General features: G+C 36.9%; 1 protein-coding gene across 1 annotated transcript in view; it reads left to right on the top strand.

Annotated features, from left to right (window-relative positions):
- Nucleotides 1-25,644, top strand: part of CRISPLD1 (cysteine rich secretory protein LCCL domain containing 1) — a 76,987-nt gene that overhangs the window by 41,997 nt on the left and 9,346 nt on the right. The window lies entirely within an intron of this gene.

Genomic DNA, 25,644 nt, shown 5'->3' with positions numbered 1-25,644 from the left:
AAAGATGTAAAGGCAATTTACACACAAAATTTCACTAATTGCATCAGAAGTTTTGTGGATAAATCTTCTGCTCATTTTTTCAAGTTTTGACAAGGGTCAAATTGATGAGGGAGACAAAGAGTCTTTTATGTATAACCCCCTTTTCTTTGTGCAAGTGGTGGCCATTGAAAGAAGCTTTTATATAAATTTTGCAATACTGGCATTAACCATTTTTCAGGATTGAAAGCAAAGTGCAATTAGACTTTGACTGTGCTGGATCTCCAAGTCAGTCAAAAGCTTGAGACAGACTTGCACCGCCTTTTCTTAAAAGCACCAAAGCGGTAACACAGAAAAGTCTTGCAGTACCTGGAGTTGGGGTTATCAGAACATAAAATGCAGTAAGGCCACCTCTGAAGTTGAGGACACACAGAACTACTGAGGGAGACATTAAAAACAAAATGTTTTGACTGCAAATAGTGTCCCTTTCCACACAGGCGGTACGTTTCCTTGCACCTGGCCTTGCCATTCAGCAGCTCTCCGTGTTCCCTGTCTGGCCTGTGATCCCCAGCAGTTGCCTCAGAACCCCATGGGCAGCCTGTGGGGTGCTGCAGAGCCTGGGCAGTGAGGTAGCTCCCTGCCCTGCGGAATAGGCAGCAGGGTCATCCCTTCCTGTGGGCAGTGCAGAGCCTGCGGTAAGGAAAAGAACAAGACAGTCACACCTTTAGCCACAAATTCTTCACTTTGGGTGGATGGGTGAATGGAGTCCTATGTGGAAACACTGTTGCCACTCCAAATTTCTGCATTTTTCCTCCATTTGTTCCTTGTCCCTTTTTTTGTTCTATGTATCTTTGCTTCCTTTTCTCTCTTATCTGTAAAATCCAACCTACATTTGCTGTGCAAGGGGGCAGGGGTGGACCCTTGGGGCCATAACAGTAAAGTCAGAGCTTGGTGGGAGGAGAAGGGGGGCTACTTCTAGCATGTGTGGATAGTTACACTGTGACCGGATCTACTAACCAATACAGCGACAAGAAGAAAGGGAGGTGAGTAACTCTTTCTCTTGACATCTTCTGTGGCACAATTTTTTGGAGTTCTGTTGCTTTTCTACATGCAGTGACTATCCTAATGCAAATATTCCAGCTACTGTTGGCTTTTTGAGAAATTTTCTTCTACATTTACTGTAAGTAATAAGTCAATGAGTAGACATTTCCAGACAGTTGTAGAGTGGGAGCTGCAGACTGGTATTTCTGTCTGCACCAAAAGCAACTGTATGCTGGATGGTTACAGCTGATTCGTAGAAAGCCCAAAGGAGTAACGTGCAGTATCAGAAAACTTCTTTAGCCTAATGAAAAAACCATAGAAAAAGATCAACTTTTAAATTCTGCAGAATTGTTTGGTTAATTGAGCAGTTACAAAATTGTCTTCTCAACTCGAAATAAAAGAAAGGGATAATCAATACAAGAGTAAAGCTTAATTAATACTATTCATAATATTTAGCTTGCCTCCCAGGAAAGACCTAGAAGTAGCTGACAAGAATTAATACAACTGATACATAATAAAAAGCTGTTTCATTACATTGCTATTTGCCAGTTATAATTTTGAAAGGGCTAAAATACCAAGGAGTTGCTTGTAATTATTTGGAGAGGAGTCAAATGTTTGTCAAGCATAGATCACTTGCCTGGTGAGATTTTAAGTAAGGACCAATTGAGGCATTCCCCTGCTATGCTGCATCCCTTCCAGCTGAAGTAGCTAATTTCATAATTAAAGTGTTAGCGCTAAAAGTGGTCAAACTCAGATAATCCTTTAACAGTTGTTCACTATTTTGATAGCTGTGTGAGGATACTTTAGTTTTAGGGAACTTGGGACCCACCTTCATGTCAACAGACAGTTCATAGTACTAGCTGGACATAAACTAAGGAAACTAGGAAACATTTCCTAGACTTTGTGGATGCTGAGGAATTTTTTAAAGAGTTCACAGACGTCCTTGTGTCTGATTTCTCCATAGGGGACAGTCTGATCTAGAAATTATACATAAAGTACTTTTGGAACCAAGCCTGAAACACGGATCGGGATAACCTGTTTGTGAGTTTACAGGTTTTTAACTGAAGAAATAGTCAGTTTCGAGTTTTATGTAAATGTCAGTCAGCGGATTCTCGGTGGATTTGAAAAAGGGAAAGTAGCATCAGCTTTTTTTTGTGTGTATTGATAAGTATGTTCAGGAAAATGCACAGCCCTTTATGGCAGAGATGTAACCAAGTTATCCACATAAACAGTATCTTCTGTGTGGCAATTACTTTTGAAGTATGTTTTGAATTTGGCTTAAAAGTCAGATAACCCAGCTTCCTGTGAATACACAAGGGAAGGTTTATTTCCTGCAATTTCTGTAGTCATACAAAGGGTAAGATTTAGAAACATAAATATTTGGAAGTTACAAAGATTATTCATACAGTGCAATATTCTGTTTGGAAATGTATATAAATACTGTATGAAATACTGTACTGTCAGACTTCTATGACTTAAGGCTTTTTATAGCATCTGTGGAACTCTAGGGAGTTATACAAGGAATGAAAAGCCTGAAGATTTTTGTTTCATTCATTGTATAACTTGCATCTTACAGAGCTTTAGATATACAAATGAGAGCACACTTTAGTATTTAAAAAATTGCATATGATTTTATAAAAATATACATTTTGCATATGGTAAAAGAAACTATCCTATCAGCCCTAGCCTTAGTCTGTCTTGCTGTCAGGAATAAATGATGGAAATAGTATTTTACGTATGGTCATTATTTATATTTTTATTGTTAATAAAGGAGAAGTCATTGTTGTGACTAGTGAAAATACAATAAAATGTGATTCCTGCTCCGTGTTAACATAGGGTGATAATGTGATACCTGAAGTTTGTTCAGTGATCTGTGTTAAATTTCTTGTTCCTCTTAGCCTGTTTGCTAGGAGACAGATGCCTACATCATAAGACCATCATAGTGTTTTGGAAAAAATACTAATAATAAGTGTTAAATATTCAGAAGCCAGCAAAACCCCTTGGTCAGACCAACTTGATATAATAAGGCACAGGAAAATATGAGAGACTGAAGGAGGAAAGTACAGAACATGCAACTGAAACATTCAGTCATGATGCTCCATGTCTTACTACCTGCATTGATTCCTGCAATAATTACCCCCGTTATTCAATTCAGTATCTGTCCCCAGTGCTGTATCCAATACCGGTTTTGTCTTTACTGACAATGTCCAAAGGCTAGCAGCAAAGCTGTTGGTTAAGAACTGAGATACTCAGGCCAAACAACACTATGTCTTTTAATAGGCACACAAAAAACTTCAGTTGCCAACAGCAGTAACTCATGGGCTTTTAAATTTCGAAATTTCATTTAAAGCATAAGCATTATAACAATATTAGGAATAATCTCCTTGAACTTTATTTAATATGAAGTCTGCTTAATATGTTTAAAAAACTTTATTTGATGTGTTTTCAGTTATTTCTGAATTAATGATTTTATATGACAATATCCTTATTTGGAATATCATCTTAGAGTACATATAAGAACTTGCATTAGTTTTGCTAATTTTGCAAGCTCAGAGACTCATAGGACTTTGTAGTAATGCTGATTATTTTTAGGATGTTCAAGAGACAGAAATTGCTAGGAGGTAGTAAGTCTTCCAAACTTAACCTACACAGTTTGAAAAACAAGTACTTTGGTTGCTTAATTATTCACTTAGGCTTGTTTATATGCAATGTAAATATCAAGCTGACTCTGACTTCTTATAAATTGCTGCTACTGTACGTCCCAAAGATAAATTGGAAACAGTTGCTAAATAAATCTCCCTGTAGTCAGTACAATCTTCATTCCATATTTATCTATTGAAATCCATCTGTTTCTTGTTGGTGGTGGATGGGTTTTTTTCCTACTGAAAGATCATGTCTTCTGAATAAGTATTTCTTTTATTGTGTCAGAACAACTCCCAAGACCTTTGGGGCTGCAGGCTGCACTAAGCACAGAAACAGAGCAATCATTTTATGCAAAAGGACTTAGTCTCAGATTTTGGATTTAGCTCAGTTCAGTACACAAAGAAGTATATTGTATGAGTTGATTTAGTGCTTACTATACTGGAGGTGATAGTCCTACTCCAGCACAGCTATAAAACTGAGCCAGGGAATAGTTCTGTGAAATGCTCAGAACTCCTCTCTTTTAACCAGTAAAAATTATGGGGTAAATTAGATCAGTTTACATTTTTAAATAAAAGGAATAGCTAGACAGATGTATTTGGTGGCTTATTGATACAAATGTGCCCTTCTGCCACTGATTGAGGGTTTATGCATGTTATACCAAACATGTTCAATGATGTGCAGATTGTGCAGAAGCAGTGATTTTTTTGGGGGTTGGCAGTGATGTTAAAAGGATTGGTATTTAGATGCTTCTGCTCCAGCATCTTTTAAAGCAGTTTTCAGTAAATTACAAGACAATTGTTTTGTAATATGTAAAGATCTGTCCTTGAAATAAGAAAGTCACACCTTGACTGAGATGCACGGTTGCATCTACTATACAATAAAAATACTGTTCTTTGATTTAGGACTTCTTTTCTGCTAATGCTTCAATTCAATTTGTAGTTTTCATTATAATTCCTGGAGAAGTACAATCCAATCAAAACACCTAAAGGTACTTGAGGAAAACAACCATCTCTACCATGATCTCTCAGAAGACATTCAGCTCTTATTTATCTCGCATCAATACAGCACCTAAACAGTAATTCAGTACCACTCCTATAATAATTGCAGTCTATGACTACCCACAAGGCTGAGATTCCAGCCTAGCTTCTTATTTAACATTAGTCAAAAGCATAGACAAAGGAATTTAACAAGAAAGGTGAGACAAATTTGCAGGTAAAAGCTAGAATAGCTGAGTTCTCAGAGAATATGAAAAATGCCTCTTAAGGAAAGCAGGCCACTTTGATGTATTAGGACATGAACCTATGTGCTTGTATCACATGATTAATGAGTAGAACTGGTAAATGCTGCTACAAAACAAAGAATAAATCTTAATAAAGATTGATCTCAATACTTTTAAGATGTTTACTATCCCAGACATGTAACCTTTAAGTAACATTTCAAAGCTCATTGTTTTTCCTTGGTTTGTAAAATTAAGCAAATGCAGAGGTCAGTCGGGCTGAGAATGAGAATTTTTCTGTAGTTTGACTGGTAGGGGGATAAGGTATACTGATACACAAAAATCTGATGCAAATTTTAGCGTTCGTTCACAAGCATCCAAACTCTCTGTAAACAGTTTTCCAGTAGGTTTTAGTCATTCTACTAACAAATCACTTAAATGGATGTCCATTTGAGTTACATTTACCTGTTTTGTAGGACTTGGAGAAGAAACATGCAGTTAGTTTTAGAAAATGTGTGTCTGAAGTTATATAGTGACATCTGTAAGGGGAAATAAGAAATATTCCTCGTATTTCAGAAACACATCTTTATGCCTTGAAACTGCTTATGACACAGCACTACAGCTCTCAGCATTCTGTAATGAAGTATGGTGGGACTTGTGCCTTTAAGAACTGCTCTGAGAATCTGGTCAATCTATTCAGAAGGTCAAATTAATCAGAAAAGTATTCCCTAAGATGGGATGAAAGGTGCTTCATTTTATAATTTTGCTACAGCAAGTTTCCCAGATTGCTTAGATGAGTTAGCAAGAACATCTTAATGTCTTCTAAACTGAACAATCATCAAATTTTTAATTTCTAAAGCTAGATATTTAAATTTGTACATATAAAGGTGCCAAGTCAGAATTTTATTTTTAATTATTTACAATAATGTAAAGCTGAATTTATATTCCTGTAGTCTGTTCAGCTCTAAGCTCTTCTCTTTGCTTGTTCTTCCAATCTGTAGTTCACTGTGTATCTCTGTCAGTTCATTGGTCAGCAATACAGCAGTGTGTTAGGAGTGAAAAGCCAGAAAATATGCATTGGTAAAAAGTTACAAAAGGTGTAATAATTCATGGGTTATCCTCACAGTGCAAGGAAAGTAATCTACTCATGAGGAATGCAGTCTGTGTCTCCCAAAAGCCAATGTAAAGGAAATAGCTTCTTTCAACCTACTGGTATGTAGGTTGAAAGACTTGTTATTCAGTAAAACTTCTGGGGTTGACCCTGGAGTTACAAAAAGTATCTGCACAGTTGAAGTTGCTATCTAACTCTCATAATTCATGGTTAGTGACAGAAGTGACTGTGAAATAGAGGGAGTGTCTCTCCTCCCACCTAACCCAGTTGCTTTGTGTCTCAGCAAGAGCATAAATGCTTCTTTTCCTTCCTAGTCAAAGGTGGGAGTTACAAAGGAAAAGAAAATCTTGAGAGGATATCTGTGGTGATACTGTTCTGCACAGCAGGGCTGGAGGGATGGCAGACTCCTTGCAGGGCTCTGTCACTGGAAATGCTCATGGGAAATCACAGAGAGAGGAAGGAGAAAGGGAGGGAGTCCTACTGTACCATGAGCATGTACAAGGAAGCATGATAAAAAGGGCATCTTCGGTGCTGTAATAATGCTGCCAATAGACAGTTTTTGTGCACTAGGAAATTTAGCAAACAGTATTATGAAACAATCTAGTTGTTTGTTGCTAAATATAATGCTGCAAATTCGATAAATAAGATCTTGGGTTATCTTTTCAGTTAAACTGGTGTAAGTCATTTAACAGAATAATCGCACCAATATCTGTGATGCTCCTAAAAAACTGGAGTAAGGATAACTTTTCTTTTCCTAATTATATTAATACAGTTGTTAAAAATTTATGAAATGATTATAAAATTTTAGCTATGTCAGTGTTTCAAATATTCTTAGTGGAAGAAGAGCCAGCCTTACCTGTTCTGAATAATGTTTTACGTTGATACTAGGTGCTTTAATATGAAAAGACCTTTAAAAAAGGTAGCTAATCCATTTCACTGGGACATTCAAGTGTAGTGTGATCATTGAATCACAGAATAGGTGGGGTGGGAAGGTAGTCCTGGATGTTGTATGGTTCAACACCCCCTGCACAAGCAGGGACACCTAGAGCTGATGGCCCAGAACCATGTCTAGACAGTTTTGACAATCTCCAAGAGTGGAGACACCACAACCTCTCTGGGCAACCTGTGCCAGTGCTCGGTCATCCTCACAGTAAAAATGTGGTTCCTGATATTCAGAGGGAACCTCCTGTGTTTCAGTGTGTGCCCATTGACTCTGATCCTGGCTCTGTGCACCGCTGAAAAGAGCCTGTCCTATTTGCACCCTCCCCTCAGGTATTTATAGACATTGACAAGATCCTTCTGAACCTTCTCTTCTCCAGGCTGAACAGTCAAAGCTTTCTTAGCCTTTCCTTATAGGAGAGATGCTTCAGTGCCTTAATCACCTTTATGGCCTCTTGTTGGACTCTCTTTAGTGTGTCTATGTCTCTCTATACTAAGGAGCCCAGAACTGAACTCAACATTCCAAGTGGTCTCACCGGGGCTGAGTAGAGGGGCAGGATCACCTTCCTCCACCTGCTGGCAACACTCCTCCTGATGCAGCCCAGGACACCATTGATGATCTTTGCCACAAGGCCGCGTTGCTCATTCATGTCCAACTTGGTGTTCACCAGGGCCCCCAGGTTCTTTTCTTCCAACTGGGTGTCCTTCAGCATATGTTGGTGCACAGAGTTGTTCCACTTCAATTGCAGGACTTTGCACTCAACCTTGTTGAACTTGATGGGTTTCCTGTCAGCCCATTTCTCCAGTGTGTTGAGGCTGGATGAAAGCATGACCTTCTGGCACCTTAGCCACTCTTCCCAGTTGTGTGTCATTAGCAAACTTGCTGAGGGTGTGCTCTCCCCCTTCATCCAGGTCATTAATGAGGATGTTAAGCAGGCTTGGACCCAATGCAGACGCCTGGAGAACACTGCTAGTAACTGGGCTCCAAGTAGACTTTGTGCCACTGATCATAACTCTCTGGATGCCACTGTTCTTCCAGTTTTTAATCTACCTCACTGTCTGCTCATCAAGGCCATAATTCACTAAGCTTATCTGTGAGGATCTTAAGGGAGACAGTGTTGACAGAAAATATCCTCTTTATGCCTTGCCTCTAGTGCTTTTTACTAGTCTGCAATTAATCTGCTCAAGTAGTGGCTGCGGGATCAGGAAATTTAATGCCAGTATTAGTAGGGATTAGTTAATGCTTTTCATTCTTTAGGTGGGGGCAGTCTACAGCCACTGACAAGCACTACTCTTGATGTCACATATATATATATGTATATTTATATATATGCATATTCTGTAATTCTGTAATATATATATTAATATATACATATTTTCATACTCTCCGTAAGAAAACTCCTTTCATTTGTCATATGACTCTTCAAGCTGAATGTATGTCTGTGGCCTTCAACTAGCTCGAAACAGTGTCCCAAATTTTCACTGTCAGAAGCCCAAAATAACCTCAGAACATGTCCTTTACAGAATGGGGCAGTCTGCTGAAAGTGATGGCCAGTTTTGCTATTTCAGATGGCTGTTACTCAGTCTTGTAGTTACTGGCAGACATGTTCAAACATTGTCTCAGAATGTTCATGCCTGTTTGCATCAGCTAAAGGCTCAACTCAGAAAGTGGGAAGCATAAAAATATCATGAGATAAAACTGCAAAAAGCAAGTGCTTTTTCTACATTAGATCCATAAACTAAAGAGAGATATTTGAGTGTGATGAATGACTTGATGTAAGAAAAATGTTCTTTATCTGATTTCTATGGAACAGCTCTATATGGAACAGAGGAAGTGAAGCACTCTGGGTTAGAAACATTTGAAGAAGTGGCATGAATTATAGAACATTCAAAACAATGCGAGATTATTTCAGAGGAAAAAAACACTAACCAAGAGGTGTACAGATTATTCAAAATACTTCTCTTGGCAGCAGATAATTTGCATCTCTATCACATAAGAATTAGTGGCTCTCATTTTACTTCACGCAGCCTGAGTGGAAGTGTTTATAATATCAGACCTTGCTCTTTTCCCTCCACTTCACACATTCTCTCAACAATCTTATCCCCATATGTCTTTTTGAGGTGCTGTGCTGTGATCCGGTTGGGTATATCCCTCTGGATGCCACCTTTTTTACACGGCAAGCCAATTAATCTTGGTACCCTTCCTTCTCTGAATAACAATAGTAACTAAGACACAGGAAGATCTTCTTCCAAGCAGTGTATGGCCAAAGGAATGGAACAGGCAGGAGAATGGTCTCATTGCAAGAAGCCTTTCTGCCCAAGATAAGCCTTGAGCTTGGCATTCCCTTCCTTCTCTTGTGTGGACTGGTCTCAAACTTGGCATGCCAAGTTTGGAGATAAGTTACAGTTTTTTTGGCTTTCAGACAATCTCTGTACTTGACACAGCTGACAGCTCCCTTGATCTCTTTCTGCCAGGGCATAAATGTCCTGGCATAATTAACAGGGTTTATTGGTTTAAAGGACACAGCTTTGTAAAAAAGATCTGTTTAATTTACTGTCATGTGGAAGAAGCAACTCCCTGTAATGGCCCATTGTCCCAGCTGCCTTTGAGATGCATAGCTGAAACTTTTTTAGCCCTGAAGCTTTTGCTTCATTTTCCACTTTGGCAAACAATATTACTCAAGAAAAATAACACCAACATTTTTTCACAGAGATTTTTAAAAGCTCAAGCCAGATTTTCAGCTGGTGTCAATCAGGCCAGCTATCTTGACTTCAAGAAAATTTGCTAATTTACACAGGCTGATGATATAATCTACATTCTTCAAAACCAAACAGATAATAAACATTGGCAAAGCTTCTTAAAAGGACATCTAAATTGGTTTCATAGTCTGTCACCTCCATAAACTTATACAACAGAGCATGCATGATTTCCCGTTCCCCGGCTCATTTCCTGGTCAAGAACACAAAATGTTAATGCAGGAAGCAAACAAGACTCTCTTGAAGTTGATGGCATTTTAGAAAAATCTACTGCTATTGAAATAAATGTTTCATAAATACCTGGTTATACAATGGAGCATATCTCTTCCATCATGAAGATTTCAGGAAATAAATCAGGAGAGAATTGGATTTGCTGCATGGATGGGACAGAAATTCTAGCTTGCAACACAAAGTAATTTTACTGTCAATAATTTCCTTTGACTGAGAAGGAGAAGCTCTTTTGGCAACCCCTGCAGAGCCCCCAGCACACAAGCTATTTATGCAAGCTGAACTCAGAGCCAGAATTAAACCTAAGCGCAGGAAAAGTAATGGGTAATGTAAAAAGCACTGTTTAGAGCAGTGTCATGCAAACTAATAGATACCTTTTTTTTACAGACATAGGTGATTCATAGTGAGTCAGTTCTAGATTATGTTTTGCCTAGCCCCAGAAGTGTCCGAAATCCCATGGGACTGCTATCATTTTTTCCTCTGCATCTAGCGAATATTTATGGGGACTGAACAAGAACCTCTTTTAATAAGTTGTATGGATTTATTCTCTGCTATTATTTGGTGGAATATAGATTTCATCCTATGATTACGTATGGCATAGCAGAACTCAAACCTCTCCTTGTTAGCATTGCTTCAGGAACACTCAGGGGTCAAAATATAGACACCTCTTGTTTTTTATTAATCAGGACAAAAATTCAATGATGCAAAGGGTCCAAAGTGAACCTTAATTAAGTAACAATATTGGGTTTTTATGAAATAGCTATACATGTAAGTACTCATATATGTTTGTTGGTATATAACCTGTACATTTAGGGATAAATTTTCTGAAAAAATCTGATTTCTGGACTTCTGAAAGTTAGAAACTTTCCTTTTTTACCGCTAACTGAACCAAAACAGGCTGCACCAAGCAGGTATGGATGCCATACAGCCGACATAAAGCAAGGTGAAAGCAAGCCTTTCAAGTCTGAGAGGCAAACATGAAGTTTATGATACTTTTACCTAATTTATGACCCAGTTTCTCTGTATTTGGGGCATGGCCAAAAATTTGACTCATGCATTTTTTTATCTTGAAAAATCCCTGTACTTTGCTATTAACATAATCCTCCCCACCATTGTCTAATGTTTTATTTCTTTTTTCATTTATTGTTCAAACTTTCACAATACTGCCATAATGAAGTTAAAGATTGCTTTTAATGCCAAAAATATACATCCATATTAACCCACTGAACTCTTCTGATTCCACTGGTGGTAGCCTCTCCAGGAAATTGTCTCATGTTCCTTAGCTATGGCCTCCTTGCCCTTTAAAAAAGAGTCTAATTAAACTGATTTGGATTTCTTTTCTTGTTTATTTTGCTGGGGTTGTTTTGGGTTTGTTTGTTTGCTTTGATCTTGGTTTTCCCTTGGTTTTCCATCACATCCTTTTAAATAATTCCCGGGATTCTTCCTCCCAAAATTTAGTAAACTATATTCTTGTGCTTCTGCAAGTTCATTGCCACACTATATAGTTTCAATTTCCTGTGGATTGATTAACTGATGATAAAGTCCCTCAGTGGACATATGGAATAGGATAACGTTTTCTTTTTCTGACTGCCTTTCCCTTACTGCATTTGAAGAGTGGTTAAAAACTTACCTTTTTGCTGACTACTGGGAAGAGAAATGGAAATTAGTATCAAGACTGCAAAATATCAAATATATCTCTTTTTATACCTTTTTCCCCCTCTTTTTGACTGGAGGAACTTGGGAGAATGAGTTAATTAAAGTAGTTTTCTTAAAGGGGTTTTGAGTTGAATGATGGACTCAGTAAGATTGAAGTCTCCAATATAGTAGGAATATAAAGCAGAAAATCTAACACATTTACACTGAATTTCTTGTGGCTGGGTCAGCCAAGGCTTGTGATGAAATTTGCCAGTTGTCTATACTGTTTGCCTGCAAGGAACCCTTTTGAAACAGCTCTGGCTTGTATTTCCTGGGGCAATACTCAGCATGAATCTGGAAGCAGAATTCAAGACTCCTTCACTTACTCTGGCTGGTCAGTCCTCCCCCATGTATCCCAGCCATTTTTGTGCTGTTATCATAGGACTAATATCAGCCAGGCAAAATAGTCTGAGAAAAGGAAGGGAGTTGTTCTCATATTTCTGCCCTCTGTCATGTTGCCTGTTTCTACAAAATGCCCTGCAAAGACAAGTGGGATTTATAGGGAGCCTGAGCTTAGACTTTTAGACTGCCAAAAGACAATGCAGTTCTGAACAGCCGGGTGGGTAGAGTGTAGATGCAGCCTATTGATGCATGTCATGAATCATAATGACGTAGATAATTGTAACGTGTCAGACTGGGAGTTAAGTTTCTTTCATGATGCTGATCCTATTCGTACAAGCAATACTCGAAACTGATTGTTTTCATTTAGCAGTTCTCACAAATTCCATCCTTTGATTGCTGTTACCTGGCAGTTACCTTAAAATTTTACTTCCCAGGGTCATATGAACTTTAAAAATTCAGAGGTCATTTAATTTAAAAAGTCCTAACAAGAAATTACAACTAAGCTCTGCCCTTTTGTATATGTATAAAGGATAAAATCTAAGAGAAGTTAAAGATCAATCTGCCCATTGAGGGTCTAATTTTTCTTTTCTTACACTGATGTGTTTCAACAGAATGCTGATTTTCACAGGAGTGAATAGGGTAAATTAGGTTCCTAGACAATTATGATTTTTTTTGGGTTGACTTTCTTTTTCTTATTGATGATGGAAATAAGTATAAGAAACACCCCTATATTTCACATTGGTATGAGAGAAGTCTTGTGGGACCCTAGATAGAGCAGAGCCATACTGCACATTTTGAGCAATAAGACAACTGACAGAAAGTTCGCAATCTAGGATTTTAAAATAAACTAGCTATATTAAAAAAAAAAAGGGGCAACAACAAATAGGTGTGGAGCTTTCTAATAGATATAAGTATCCATTTCAGGAATCCCTTTCAGTTTGCTTTTGGTGTGTAGCTGTGTGAACATTTCCAACATTGTCATGCAAGTATATATTTTAATAATTGCTCATCTCCTAGAGACAAAAATTGTCCCACCTGAGAAACAAATCACTTTTGAAATAGAATTTGCTTATTTTCTTTTCCGTTGCTGACTATATTGGCATGCCAACATTTGGTTTTCCTAAAATATCATCACTCACACAGTCTTTTGTCTGTGTCTTATTGTTTAACACCCTCAATATTTGGAGGCTCCTGAAGGGGTAGTTTAAATTGCATGTGATTATTTCTATACCCACAGGCAGAGTTTCCTTTTTATTTGAATGTATAAGCAATCCAATTTAATTTTGATTTTGTTGTTGCCAGACTCAGAGAAAAAAAAATCTAAACTATAAAATTTGTATACATAGCAGAAGCAACCTTATTAATGTGGGAGGTAAGAACAAATAGGCATATTTGAATGTAGGCAAAATCATTTGTCAAAACAGTAAGATGAATCACTAATAATGTTTGGGGAGCGGGAAGTATGCTTTCCTTTATAATAAACTCTATAAAAACATTAAATTTTATGCAGAAGAAAAATAAATCTACAGTTGCTGTATAAACTACTAGTTGCTATTGAAAAAAAAAGTTATTGAAATCAAAATAGCCATTTGATTGGAACTTGTCTGGGCAAAGTTTTATGGGCTACAACAATACATTTATCTTAGTATATTTGAATTACTAATATCCTAATATAATTCTCCCACCCTTATCTGAGATAAGATTCCTGGTTTTGGCATAATTCAAATTACCTTCAATAATTTTAAAAACAATACCTTTAAAGAAATCTGGACAGGAATTGTCCATCAGGTGTGCCATTTGAAGACATACCTTCTCTTATACGAGCATAACTCTTCCAGTTAGAAAAGATATCCTGCACTGGTGGTGGATCACACATCTGTCACTGGTATTCACCAGCCCCTTCTATCAGATCAGGTGGAGTTTATCAACATCTGGACTTAGGCTTTTTGCCACCCTGTGACCCAGAATGCCCCTAGACCCAGGGGACTGGGGACAGCAGGACCTCCCTGGGGCAGCAGAGCAGGGCCTGGAAACTCAGTCAGGAGCAGGACAACTGGAAAACAGAGGGACAGCCCTACGCTCAGGCATTAGGCACCTCCCCAGGGATGGTGATGGACTGAGGCCACTCCAGGACATGCAATTACTTATGGGAATGTAAAGATGTTAAATATTCAACTGGGCTGTTCTTCAGGAGAAGAAGTTACTGTCAATGCCATGTTCAGCTAGCAGGAGAGATTTTATTTTTTAATGCTTGTTGAATCCTCCCTCAATGTAAAGTTTTTCTTTTTAGTGAAAAAAATTATTTGTCCTTTATGTTCTGGCCATTAAAACAAAATAAAACAATTCCCTCTAATAATGATAAAACTTCAGTAAATAAATAAAACAAACTATGAAATGACACTGAAGTAACTTGGAGACAGATTAAACACTATACTAGTAGTTTTTCTTTTCCCCCCTTTGGTGCTTTATCGCTATACAGATCCAAGGTTGGAGAGCACACATTGCATAGGCATCCAGTTGTGTTCAGTTCTATTGCTCTGCACTTTCTAACAAGCCAGCTACTAAAAAATCATTGAAATTACTGTCAGATCCATAGCCCTTTACAGACATGGGCCTGTACAATAAGCATTTAACATGATCTTTTGGAAAGAAAAGTCAATAATATTGTCACATGCATTCATTTAGTTATAGGGTTGGCTATCACTTGTGAAACACGTAATTAAGAACCATTTTTCAGTGGTAAGTTTCCTTGCAGCCTGGGAAATAGGAAGAATACTTACTGATTACTGTGTTTAGTGCCTGTTTCAGATAACTTTTAGAGGCAAATGCCAAGCACACAATATCTGTTAGTAAGAGCTCTTTGTGATAATTAGTAGTTGTGATGAACAGGTTTCTTATTTAGTGGACAAGATCTTCAGAATTAGTTAACAGTATAGCAGTTATTGCATTTAGTTCAAATATTTTTGAGTGGTCTGGGGTGGCTAAATTGGGCCTTTAAACAGTGATGTGAATACTTGAGGTGGGGGCAGTTGTGGGGAGTTGATTCTTATGAGAGGTTTTAGTGGTGAGTTCACACTAGTTAATGGAAATGCATCAGCTGAGAAGCTGATTCTTGCTTTTGAGCAAGACATTGACACCAGTTTTAACTCTTAAAAGCAAGATACAGAATCTTACATTTTCTAAAGGAAATTTTGAAAATTAGGTATTTGAATCCATACTTTGGCAACTGAATGACTAAACATACACAGCTGTTGAGCACTGGGAGTTCTTTGTGTATTTAAATTTTGACGAGAATCTGAATAAAGAGTAAGTAAACCTAAATAAACATTTATTTTTCTTTGAATTTTGTAATTTATTTTTTGTTTTGTGTTTGCCATGCTTAACCCCAATAGGCAACTAACACAGCTTCTCACTCACTCCCCTCCAGTGGAATGAGACACTCAGAGGGGCAAAAGTGAGACAACGCAAGGGTTGAGGTAAAGACAGTTTAATAGGGAAAGCAAAAGCTGCACACACAAGCAAAGTGAAACAAAGAATTCATTTGTCACTTCCCAGGGGCAGGGAGGTGTTCAGTCGTTTCCAGGAAAGCAAGGTTCCATCATATGTAACAGTGAATTGGGAAGGCAAATGCCAAAAGTCTGAATGTCTCCTCTTTCCTCTCTCTTCCTCCAGTTTTTATTGCTGAGTGTGACGTCATATGATATGGAATATACCTTTGGTCACTTGGGGTCAGCTGTCCTGGCTGCATTTCTCCCCAGATTTCTCTGCAACCCCAGCCTACTTGCAGAGGAGCAGACTGAGAGGCAGAAAAACCTGGATACTGTGTGAGAATTGCTCAGCAATAACTAGAACATCAGCAATAACGAAAACATTACTATGTTATCAACACTGTTTTCATCACAAATCTAAAATGTAAGTTGGTAGAAGCTACTATGAAGAAGTGTAGCTCTATCCCAGCCAAAACCAGTACATTCTCCATCCCTTATTCCATACTATTTACGTGATGTTTAGGTCCCAAGCCATGAAATACATCCTTATTTAATCACCTTCCCCTTTCTCATCCTTTGATATATATATATACAGATATCATCCCCCAGTCAATGGATCATTGTGAAATGTCTGTAAAGTGTCCATAAAATGTCCATTGATAGTCTTTTTTTACTCCATGACTTTGGGCTCCATCAGGTGTGGGGATCACTCAGGACAGGAGAGGTGGTGTGCGGCACTGAAGTTATTGGGCAACAAAGCAAGCTCAGGTCAGGTCACTGCTACTCTTCCACTGCTTTTTGTGAGGCACATTCTCCATTGGTGCCTACTATATTCTGGCCACCCAACTAGTAGGCATTAAAATTTCACAAAACCAAAATTCCTGCCCAGGAGACAGTAATACTTGACCACAATAGATATCTCTATCCATGCAGAAAGGACAAGTATTTATTCTTAATCTCTAAGACCTCTTTTTCACACTTAGTTATAGAGTTGACTGTAGAATTATGGCTCTCCAGAACCAGAATGAATTGTTTAGACAATGTATTATGATAATTTGAGTTTTTATAAAAGGAATGTGCACAAAGGACATACCTATATTGGTGGCAGAGTGCAGAGAAGGGTTATTTGTGGTATTAATTTGCCTTATATCTCCCTTGGAGTCTTACTGTATACACTGAATCTTAGTACTGGTGCTCTGAACACTCACCCTCTCACGGAACCAAAGTTGAAGCCATCTACCCAGGTGCTCTCTAGAATGCTCTGCTTGCAATGTGTACATAAAGTTTTTCAGCAATTTTCTCATTATTGATACATGATGTGAAATAGAACTAGCAACTGACATAAGCTTCCTTGCTGGAAAAAATGTGATGTGAAACCATAGCAGATCACAGGAAATCAAACCTGTTGTCTTGCACCAGTTGGAAGGGGAGACATCCAAAGAGTACCAATGGGGAATTTCTCTTCTGTCATTCATCATTCATATTTGCATCCATATTTGCATTCCTTGTTTGAGGACTTTCAATAACTTTCAATAAGTTATATGTCCAAGGTTGAATTGATCATGGTAAAATGCTCCATCATATTGGCTTGCTATACTACAACCAAATGACCACTTGTAAAGATGAAGTCAATTTCTACATTAGATTACCAACCAACAAGCAAGACAGAAATAAAGCTCAAGATCAAAGGAGAGTATGCTCAAATTATTTGTATTTCAGTGGGAAATTCTTTCTAACCTGGTAAAAGAGGACTCTGTCTCAGTTTCCCATTTCTGCATCTTTGCAAGGTAAAACAGAATCCAGAAAAGTCAATGTCAGGTATAAAGGCTTTAGGATTTGGAAAACTCCAGTTATTGTGAATGCTGCTACATATAAAGCATTGAAGAATCATCATCATGGCTAGGCTTCGTGAACGAAGATTTGGGAACATTGAAGAATACAGAAGGTACATTGTACTCATCCTCTGCTTCCTATACTTGTTGCAGTACTTTTAATCAGGTTTAAAGAACATCATATTTGCATGTTTGTCTGTAAATCTGACAAACTTTCTTTTAGAAAGGGAAAGACACTTCCAAAACACACAAAAACAAAATGCTACTGCAAAAACTCCACCTCTCTCCCTGGGGAGAATCTCATAGAATCATCAAGGTTGGAAAAAATTTCTAAGATCATCGAGTCCAAACTTTAATGAAAGAACAAATTATACAAAACAGATGTTAGTCATAGCAGATGTTAATTGTATCACTTAATGCACAACTGGAAGTTACTCAGATACAGTGTGCAGGGCATCATAATAGCATCTACTTGAAACAGAATAAAAATAAAGGAATTAATAAGGTAGAATTCACATTTCTTAGATGCATACAGGAGAAGACAGTAGAATTGTTTATTTTGGGGAGGTTGTGCAATTTTATTCAGAAACCACCCTTGAACACTAACCATCATTGTTTATGACTCACACTTTGCTAGGTAATTTTTAATAGCCTCGTTCTTGTCTTGTCAACAGCTTCATTTAGTAGCTGCCTCATTACTTTTCAAATTACAAGAGAAAGTAATTCAATTTAATGAAAACTAGTAACACTTTGAAGTCAATATTGATGTAAAGCTGTGGGGGAAAAGTAGCTAAATTAAATAAAAGCAGCAGTTTCTAAGTTAAGCTTTACAGCATCTATGCAGTTAAATTGTGTTATGCCTATGGTAAATGTAAAATCAAAGATGTTTTTCAAGTACACACCTGGATACCAGATCTGAAATAGAAAAGTTCTGAACAAGGCACAGCAGTAGTGGGTTTTCTGGGTGAAGATTCTAGATGGGATTTAGTTCATCTGTAAAATTCATATCTTATAATAATATAATTGCTAGTACTAAAGGCCAAAGTTGCCTCTGGGTGAAATTCACCCCTGTTTAGACACCAAGCGTAAAGACTGCATTGCTTGCACTACTGGACTTAATAAGCAATGCAATAATCTGTGGTCCTTTTATTGTCCCTTGAACAAAGATGAGCAGTGTTAGCAGAATTCACTTCATTGCAGTTATTGAACAATTTTATTGGAGAGGACAATCAAACTGTGAAACTTTGCCTCTTGCCCTTTTTATAATAATGAAGTATATACTAAAACATCATTGAAATTTTATTCATTCTGTAAGAGGAATGAAAGGACTGTTATACAAATCTCCCTTCATGAAACTACTTTGCCCCTTCATGTGCTGTGGCTAAGGTTAAAAGGTATAACAAATATTATGATTCAATGCCCAACACTGGACAATTTTACAAAAGCAGTCTTCCATACTGTTTTATGTATTTGTTTGACTATGATCAAACTGATTCTAGGGTAGGAAAGAAAAGTTATAAGAAATGTATTTTTAAAACCTATTTATTTAAGTGCCCTCTGTGAGCCATGTTAGTCTGCATACATCACAACATAAATCCTTACCTAGTTATTGCTTGCATGCCTGCTTATATGCTTTTATACAAACATTTCAAAACATTTTTTCTTATTTGGTGATAGGAGGCAGGAAGGAATCCTTCAGCTCATGTCATTATTTCATTTGCCTTTTTCTGGCATTTTTATGCCATCTGTTCCCTTGGAGAGTGCCTTTGCCTCTTATTTTATACTGCTGGTAAAGACTGATAAGCTCTGTTCCTAAACCATAGAAGTTATTTTAAATGAGTGTGTGGCAAAATCCATTTATTTTTAGATTTTTGCATGAAATTCACCCTTATCTACAAAGGTATGAGTATCCAAAGCCACTTACATTGTATTATCAGTTTTCAGATGGGGCTTAAGTATTTCTTTGCTCTTAGACTAATTTGGTACACTGATGAATGTTGATATAATTTTAAATAATCATTTCCTTTTGATTATCTACACCCTCATTTAAAATTCTCTCTAATGATGGATAATAATATTGACATAAATTTCATTATTAAGTAGCTTTATGTGAGGGTTATTTATATAGTGAACTCTTCACAGTTTTTACCATGTAATTAAAAAAATACTCTAAATAAAAGAATGTGTTTAAGAATCTGATGTATGATGTGGATGTTGTTATTGTCATCTTAGAACTGTCTCCACATACACCTAATAGAGAATTAATTTGGAGAACTGCAGTTCATTATGAACTTTTTTTAACAAGTTCTAGTTTTTCTTTTAGTTACTTTAAAATAGGGGTTTTTTTATTAATCAGGGCACAAAATAATTAAAAACAAAACCCACAAGCCCAGCAGTTGTAGCAAGCCATTCTGATATTATGTTTGTAAACATGCTCAATAACCCCAGTAATAGAAATAATTATTATGCTTGTTTTTTAGACTTTTGCATTCAGTTAGCCGTATGGCAATTTATTCATCTTTACATAGCTGACCTGAGACTTGTATTCATTTGATTTAGCTTCACAGTTCCAAAAGTATGCAATTTCTGTTGTCCAAAAAGATGTATATTTTATTTTTTTAGATACTCAGAGAAAGTACATGGGGTAAAAACCAAACAACTTAATCTGGTGAAATCTAGATGCATTGAAGAATGTTGTACATGCATGGAAACAACTGATAAGGCAATTGAACCCTACAAAATGCACATGCACTTTCTTAGAGCTCTTTACTAACTTATGAATATGAAACTTCAAGATACATATAGGTAAGATGTAGAACTATGTTCAAATAGTACAGGTTTATCTAGTGTTTAAAATCTCCTTTATAATTGTCAGTTGCCAATTTTCTCTGACAGAAAATAGACATTTTCAGTCAATCAAATGATCTATATTAGTCACTTGTATATATCCCCATCCGTGGAAGCATTCAAGGCCAGGTTGGATGGGGCTTTGAGAAGTCTGGTCTAGTAGAAGGTGTCCCTGCCCATGGCAGTGAGGGTTGGAGCTAGATGATCTTTTAGGTCCCTATGTCTCTATATGCTTTCTAATATACTTAGCCCATACCTTTAAGAGCATCCTTTAGAAGAACTGTTTGGGTATTTTGCCTCTTATTCTTTGTTTCTACAGCCAGCAGAAGACAATGTCTATGTACTGCTCATCATTTATATAGGAAACATACCACACAGAATCAATAACTTCAAAAATTTAAAAACCCAATACTCATTAAATGGAATTTAGCTTTTTTAAGAGTCAATTCAGCTGTATGTTTGTGCTTAGGGTGGAAAGACACAACAGGAAGCAAAAAGAAGGAATATGTCAGTGACTTCACATGTGAAAAATTGCTCGGTGTTCCTAAATCTGAATTTCCTCAAAATGTCCCACATTACTTTGTGTGTGATACTTCACTTAAGTATTTTAATAATCATACCTGAGAATATGAGTAATGCTACCTAGCCTTCTTTTGTTTTGACAACTTTAAGAGATCTCAAAATATTCTGCAAATTAGATTATTAGCAAATTGTTCATATTACAGCGTGACACAGGAGGAAAGTAGTGCAATTAGAGCTAGAGCTACATTTCCTGACTCCCGGTCTTTTATGCTATTCTCCAAAGCTTGGCTACTTTTACATGCTAGTATGAGGCTTGATACCTCTTGCTAGTCACATTTGATTGTCATATTGCCCACTCAGCAATACCAGAAAAGTGTCATGGTAGCAAAAGGTGTCCTTCCAATCCACCCTTTTCCTATATTTAATCCATCTGAAAATATTAAATTATTTGTAGCTAACGATGTTGGAGAATTCTGTTAAAATTTTTTAAAGAATTTTTTTCAAGTAATTCCTTTAAAAGTTATTTATGTTTTCCAGCATAAATTACCTTCTTTAACTTTTTTAATACCTCGGGTGCCATTTTTCTATAGAGTTAAAGCAACTTAGCTGATTATTTTCAATGGATTTGCTTACTTAATTCCCCATGGAAGGTGTGGCAAAGGCACGTAATTGAGAGACACAAATTTCTCCCACTTCCTTGCTTGATCCAGCAGCAGAGTAGTTCAGGCAAAAATTTTCCCGAATGGATGATCTGCCAAATGTTTCCTCTCTTCAGAAGAATGTGTTGGCAAATCTTAGCTTATTCCATCCAAATATGTTCCTGCTTGTTTTGCTTCATAGAAATATGTCCCATTTTTCATGAAAAGGTGTATGACATGTCCCACAAGACAGTGTTCTACACTCTACCCAGCGTGTTACTGATAAGACTTTTTTCTGGATTTTACATGAAAACATAGTAGTTGGAGTTTGTTCTCTGCTATGCTTTCAGAGAACAGTTACATACCACATTTCCCTCAGTCTGCCTACCAGCTCCCTTCCCCCAAAATACTGTCTTTTTGAAATCTGGCTCATTAAACAGTTTCTATTCATATCCCAGACCCACAAACAAGCTTTTCTGACATACAGGTTAGTTGCATTCAATTCTGGTTGAAGGAACTGGAATCAAACAGATTTGAGAGGCATATAGGACAGGGACAGCTTCCTAAAGCTGACATACCTCTGTTGAAGACTTAGCATCTGATGCCATCTGGAATTACCCGGGAAAGTTAAGATATAAGCCTTAACCTTGTGCATTTATTCTCATACTAACAGAGGTGTCACTTACTAACAAGCACCCTGTATGAGAGTTTAGTAAATTTCAGGACTAGAATAATCTGTATTATTCTCTAAATTTCAAACTCAAAATAGGAATCTTTGTTAGTTCTTTCTTACTTATTTTTACACATCCTAATGAAAACCGTTTCATAAGCAGCAGCAGAATCAAAAGCCAGTAAAATGAAAAAGGTTTTCATCAGTGAATCAAGCAGCAGAGTTGTACAATAGAGCATTTAAAAGCTGTCCATTGACCCTTCTATTCAGTAAGGTCTTGATAGAAGGAAAGTTAGTCTGGATGATATTTAAAATAATTAGAATTTTTACTTTTCTCTCAGCTGATCAGGTTTGAGAATTAGGTGACTTAACTGCAGACTGCCTCTGCTTTTCACGTCTATATATTCAGGGAGAATAAATGATTGTGCCGTTTGAAAGCACTGTTTGTCTTCTTCAGTCATCTGGCAAATCCCCTTCTAAACTGAGCTGATATGGTGGCTTCAGTCTATCCCATTGTCTGCATTTTTCCATTCAGGATCTTCTCTAATTTATGACACAATTTAATAATCAGTCTCTGTTATGAACAATATCTTGCTGTGTGCTGCCAACTGTACACAAGGTCTTATGCAAGCTGTGTGCTGTTATCACTACACAACCAGATGCCTTCCATTAGTCATTCCATTCTCATTCAGGAAATAATCATCAATAGTAAAAACTTGCAATTTTTAGACCAGAAGACTACCAATGGCTTTTTCTGCTTAATTTCTTCATCACTTTATCTGGCCAGATATATGAAAGTTTAACTACACAACAATGGTGGACTAAAACAGTGTACTCCATCAGGTTTAGGAGGGCATGATTCCTTACGCCACCAAGGATCTCGTGCTTATGCTTAAAGTGTTTAGCACTTCCAACTTCAAAAAATAGGGTCAAACACAGCACTTCTACAATTTAAAGAAATTGCTAATTTTAGTAAAGTTATGACAGTTTACGTCCTATGAATATATTGCCTAATTTGTCTCATTAAAAGGATCAGAGCACATCTAGGTCAACGTTGCTTCCTGCCATATTGGGCCCCTAATTTTGCTAACCTGAGGTCAAAATATTGTACAAGATAATGGACTGAGGTTTTAAATAATTTTCAAGTAAATATTAATCAAAAAAATTCCCAAAGTTGGGGACTAAGTCAAAGCTAGGAACTGAATTATACTTGTTGAAAAAAAAATATGGATGCTTTCTTCAGAAAAATGTATTTTGTGTTTAATGATTACAAATTGTTTTTATACCCAGACCTGTCCAGTTGGATTTGAGGAGCTAGAAGAAGCAGAGCATTTGCTATCTTCTGCTATCAAGCTGCAATTGGATTCTGTATAATTTTGTTTGTCCTTACTTTGTGAAGAACTACCTCATCTCTGTCCTTATAATAATTATGTATTGGATTAAATTAAACTCACACAAACTTAGATGTCTATATGTAGACTTCTGCATATATGCCACGACCCACTACAGGAAATAGGGAACTCATCAATATGTTTAATAAAACCACAAAAGGCATGTAGTTCACCCCAAGTGCACACTTGCTGGTTTGTTCCCAAGGAGTGAAATCTTTCACTTTTTTTTTTTCACAATTCTGTACTATTCTGTACTATTGCCAGCTTCTATAGAAAAACCTACCCAGAGCTTTTAGATGATTTAGGCTTTCTGAAGTGGCATAAACAAACGTAATAGGATAAGTTTCTAGCATAATGTATCTGAATATTTATTTTTTAAAATACCACAATAACAATATGTTAATATCACCATTTGGTATCTTCTAGTTTTGAAAGCTCGAACCTAAGAAAATTTCGTCTAAGCCTTCCTTATGCTTTCTTTCACTGATTGATTCATTATTCTATATAACATAAAGACCTTACCTGGAGCTTTCACCAAGATATAATTCTACAGAGTGCCTGTTGAATTTGCATTTAACAAATCATCCTGACAGCAACCTAGTTAAGACATGATGCAATGACACACGCGCTTTAATTCAGATATTCTACCATTTAGCTATTTCTCTGAAGACTGGATCTGCTGCTAATGCACCTAGGGCCCTCTGAAGATAGTCTAGGATTTATATTTAAAAAAAACCCAAACCCTAGTGGATTATAGTATTTCTAAACAAGATATCTGGCTAGGGACACCAGCATAGTTTTTCACCGAAATGATTTTAAACTTGCTCTTTGTAAAAAATTAAGACATTCAACAATTTTGACCAAGGATTTCTATCAATCTCAGCTTCACCCTTCATGCTCTATCACTCAAACAATCCAAATTTTAGCTAAAAATGCAATAAATAGAATGTGGATTTTGTATTAGTAATCTGGTAGTTGACTTGTGTCATACTGCCTTAGATTAACCTTCACAGCCTTCATAGATTAACCATATAGATTAAGTATATGAAGAAGCTTTTCTGTTGCCATTTTATAGGGATGGCATTCAGGGTGTTGTGATGTACTTCCACTAGAAAATCCAGTTGGCATTTGGGAATATTTCGTATTCTCATATTTGCTGAAAGCCAGGTTTGCTGGCTTTCAGCAAACCTACACTAATCTCTTTCAGGGACTATTATCTCTCTTCAATAAATGGGATGAAAGGGCTATTTGCAGTTGCGTTTGAGCAGTTATAGTGAAATATTACAATTCCTTGTAGCATGTCCCAAGTCTAGGTAGGTTTGCAAGAGAACAGGAATTAAGCTGAAACAGATACATTTTTAGTCAGTTCCTTTGAACTACCCAGAAAAGGCAGACATCCTGAATGAAATTCCAGCATTACAAATGGATAGCATCTAATCATTAATTCAATGAGTGAGTTAGGTGTATTACTGTCTGGAGCTCATCTGTGAAAAGAGTTTGTGTGTTTGCTGGAAGCTTTGTTTTGTAACCTGTGATGTAGTGCCAGGTCTTGGCAGGGAAGTGTGGCCCTGATGCAGGCATGCTAATGTGTTTGTATACCTATGAGAGCAGATAGTCCCAGACAAAGACAGCTCTAACTCTGTGAATACATTTTAATAAGGGTTTATTTCATATTAACTCTGGTCAGTGACTTCAGCAATGAGAAGTATGTGTGTAATTCAATGTCCATTCTTGATTGTTTTGTCTTCATTTAAATAAATAAATAAAGTGCTTGCTGAAGTTTATAAATCTACTTAAAGCAAAAAGATATAAATGTACTTTTTTCTGGTTTGTAAATAAAAAAGTAAACTAAATGAAAGAAACACACACACGATCTAAGTCTGAGCATCACAGTTTGTTTTCCATCACTTCAGAGAATAATCATTGTCCTTGGAAAGAAATAAGAGATCATATTAATATGCATTATATATTCTATTTCCAGTTCAGTTCCTCTAAATATTAATTATTGTTCACTGTGTATCAGGAAGCATTGCTAAGGAATTAGGTATTTCTACTGTAAGAAGCTGCTAAGGACTAGTTTCTTGAAAGTATTTCTATGACTAGTTCTTAGATAAGTGTTTAACTTCTATTGTTTCAGTTGGAAATAGGAACCGTATGTAGATATTAGACACCTAAACATCACTGAGATTGAATGCCTTGTCCAATTTATCTAGCAAGCTCATTGCAGATTCTGGACATGTATTTTATTCCTAGCATGTGAGTTAATCACTACAACTTCTTTCCACACCAAATACTGAAAAACAGCTGC

This window comes from Pseudopipra pipra, chromosome 1 (assembly GCF_036250125.1).
Source record: "Pseudopipra pipra isolate bDixPip1 chromosome 1, bDixPip1.hap1, whole genome shotgun sequence".
In the NCBI taxonomy this organism is placed as follows: Eukaryota; Metazoa; Chordata; class Aves; order Passeriformes; family Pipridae; genus Pseudopipra; species Pseudopipra pipra.
Note: the sequence above shows the minus strand (reverse complement) of the source record. Positions and strands in the feature narration are given on the sequence as shown.